The 3,456-nt window shown below is 50.2% G+C and overlaps 1 protein-coding gene across 1 annotated transcript in view; it reads left to right on the forward strand.

Moving 5' to 3' along the window:
- The window catches only part of Atg17 (autophagy-related 17), a gene marked incomplete in the record, with an annotated part of 44,623 nt that overhangs the window by 40,615 nt on the left and 552 nt on the right, over positions 1-3,456 (forward strand).

Here is a 3,456-nt window from a genome sequence, read left to right on the forward strand (position 1 = left end):
TACAAAATAAGAGCACACACACACACACACGCGTGACAGTGCGTGCATACACTTACAGACTTTGCGAGTGTAGTACATACACATACATACCCACATACACCCCCCACACACACACACTCACACTCACGCGCGCGCTCACATAGAGAGAGGGAGAGAAAGAAAGAAGAAAGAAAGATAGATAGATAGATAGAAACACACACACACGCACGCACACGCAAGGCGCCCCGTCGTTTTGTGCCTTATTATCCTACCCGTAGCTACCCGGAGCGACCTCGGGTCATGATAGACGTAGGACACCTTACTCCACAAGGTCGAGGATCCTGTGTTGAGGGAATAAGCCGATAACCCTTCCCGTCTATCGCTCAATCTCGATCTCGGCGCGTCTCTGCAATCTATAGCACGCGACATGGCCCGCCGCAGGTGGAGGGGAGATCCTGTAGGATACTGTAGGATACTGAAGGATACTGAAGGATACTGATCATGCTGTAGGATACTGTGGGAGACCCATCATACTAATCATACCGTAGGTTGGTCATGCTAGAGGATACTGTAGAATAATGGGCATACTGTCGGATGCTGATCATGAAGTAGGTCTTATTGTAAGGCTATTGTTCATACTGTAGGATACAGATCATACAGAAGGATAGTGTGGGATGATCATCATACTGAAGGATGCCGTAAGATAATGATCCTGATGAAGGATACTGTTGGGTGTTGATTGCACTGCAGGGCACTAATTATGAGTCACGGCACTGTGGGGTACAGTCATCCTACAGTCATGTTGTAGGATGCTGTGAGATACCCAGCGCACTGTAGGGTATAGTGGGAGACTAATCACACTGATCATGCTGTAGGATACTGGTCATGCAGTGGGATATTGTGGGATCATGATCATGGGGTGATGAAGGGCGCGCAGGCTGGGTATATAGGAACCAGGAGAGGAAGAAAGAAGGGGAACAAGATGGGGCATTAAGAGGGGAGAAAGAGGGAAAGTTGGGAAGAGAGAGAGGGGGGGAAGAGAGAGAGAGAGGGGGGAGGGAGAGAAGAGAGAAAGTGGGGGAGAGGAGAGAGAGAGGGGGACGAGGGAAGAGAGAGAAAGGGGGGGGGGGCGAGGGAAGAGAGAAAGGGTGGGCGAGGGAAGAGAGAGAGAGAGAGGGGGGGGGAGAGAAAGTGGGGGAGGGGAGAGAGAGGGGGAGAGAAAAAAGTGGGGGACGAGGGAAGAGAGAGAGAGGGGGGGCGAGGGAAGAGAGGGAGAGAGGGGGGGGGCGAGGGAAGAGAGAGAGAGGGGGGGGGGCGAGGGAAGAGAGAGAGGGGGGAGGGAGAGAAGAGAGAAAGTGGGGGAGGGGAGAGAGAGGGGGGACGAGGGAAGAGAGAGAGAGGGGGGGTGAGGGAAGAGAGGGAGAGGGAGGGCGGAAGAAAGGGAGAGGGGGGGTTGAGGGAAGAGAGAGAGGGGGAGGCGAGGGAAGAGAGAGAGGGGGAAGCGAGGGAAGAGAAAGTGGGGGAGGCGAGGGAAGAGAGAGAGGGGGAGGCGAGGGAAGAGAAAGTGGGGGAGGGGAGAAAAAGAAAGGGGGAACGAGGGGAGAGAGAGAGAGAGAGCGGGGGTGGGGGGAAGAGAGAGAGGGGGAGGAGGGAAGAGAGAGAGGGGGATGGGGGAAGGGAAAGTGGGGGAGGGGAGAGAGAGAGGGGGGGGGAGGAGGGAAGAGAGCGAGAGGGGGGGGAGGAGGAGGGAAGCGAGAGAGAGAGGAGGGAAAGAGGGAAGTGAGAGATAGTGGGAGGAGGGAAGAGAGAGAGAAGAAAGAAAGAAGAGAAGAGAAGAAAGAGAGGAGAGAGAAATAAGAGAAAGAGAGAGAGAAAGAAAGAGAGAGAGGAAGAAAGAGAGAGAGAAAGAAAGAAAGAAAGAAAGAAAGAAAGAAAGAAAGAAAGAAGGAAAGGAAGAGAGAGAGAAAGAGAGAAAGAGAGAAAGAGAGAAAGAGAGAGAGAGAGAGAGAGAGAGAGAGAGAGAGAGAGAGAGAGAGAGAGAGAGAGAGAGAGAGAGAGAGAGAGAGAGGGAGAGAGAGAGGAAAGAGAGGAGAGAAGCGAGAAAAGAAGACAAGAAGAGAAGAGAAGAGAAGAGAGAGGGAGTGAAGGTAAGAGAGAGAGAAGAGAAATAAAAAGAAAGAAAGAAAAGAAGAAAGAAAGATTTAGCGAACTATTAGAGACGGTTTATCCTAGGAGATAAATTTCAGGGTTCCAGGCAGTAAAGAAATATATATATATGTAGGAGTGAAAGGGATGGTGGTAGACTTAATGATAAATTAGTTGTCAGAAATGATAATGATAATAATAATAATAATGATAATAATAATCTAGGGCGTGGTGACAGGCTCTTCTGACTGCCGGTCAAATTGTGTCTGTCTGTTTATTGTGCTTCTAACCCCCCTCCCCCTCCTCTCCCCTCCCCGTGTGCAAGGAATGGTCGGGGTTGCCATCCGCTGACAATGTGGGACTGAACTCGGGTCAGCAAGATTGCCAGCCCAGAACGCTACCACAGCACCGTAGGCTTTTCTACGTGTATGTATAAAAAATATATGCTACAATTGGGTTAATTTAGGGCGTTTTGAGTTAGCCAAAGATGTAAATTGGGACACGGGAACGAGCTGAAAGGATAAAATGGGGGAACGAATTGGCTGAACGAATAGATTGAGAGACATGAACTGGTTGAAATGGGAAATTAGGACACGGTAACTGGCTGAAGGGGTTGATTGGGACACGAACTGGCTGAATGGGGTAGACTTGGACACGTAAATTATCTGAAAGGCTGAATTGGGACACGTAGACTAGCTGAAAGGTTAAGTTGAGGCCCGTGAACTGGACACGGAAGCTGAATGAATAGGTAAATTGGGACACGTGAAGTGGCTGAAGAGATGAAATGGGACAAGGGACCTGACTGTAGAGGTAAATTGGGACACGTTAACCGACTAAAGTGGCAAATTGGGACGCGTAAACTGGCTGACGGTTTAAATCATTGAAAGAAGGTCAGGAACCCCTGTTCTAGAGAGAGTAAGATGGAGAAATAGGTATAACGGCAGAGTGGATAGAGTGGGAGAGGGAGAGAGAGAGAGAGAGAGAGAGAGAGAGAGAGAGAGAGAGAGAGAGAGAGAGAGAGAGAGAGAGAGAGAGAGAGAGAGGAGGGGGTGGGAGAGAGAGAGAGACAGAGAAAGAGAGAGATAGAGATAGAGAGAGAGAAAGGAAGAGATAGAGAGAGAGAGAGGGGGGTGAGGGGGTGGGAGAGAGAGAGAGACAGAGAAAGAGAGAGAGAGAGAGAGAGAGAGAGAGAGAGAGAGAGAGAGAGAGGGGGGAGAGGGGGTGGGAGAGAGAGAGAGAAAGAGAAAGAGAGAGAGAGAGAGAGAGAGAGAGAGAGAGAGAGAGAAAAGGAGAGAAAAGAGAGAGAGAGAGAGAGAGAGAGTGAAGGAGAGA

This window comes from Penaeus japonicus, unplaced genomic scaffold, assembly GCF_977035675.1.
Source record: "Penaeus japonicus unplaced genomic scaffold, GWHDUDI00000001_assembly GWHDUDI00000026, whole genome shotgun sequence".
NCBI classification, from domain to species: domain Eukaryota; kingdom Metazoa; phylum Arthropoda; class Malacostraca; order Decapoda; family Penaeidae; genus Penaeus; species Penaeus japonicus.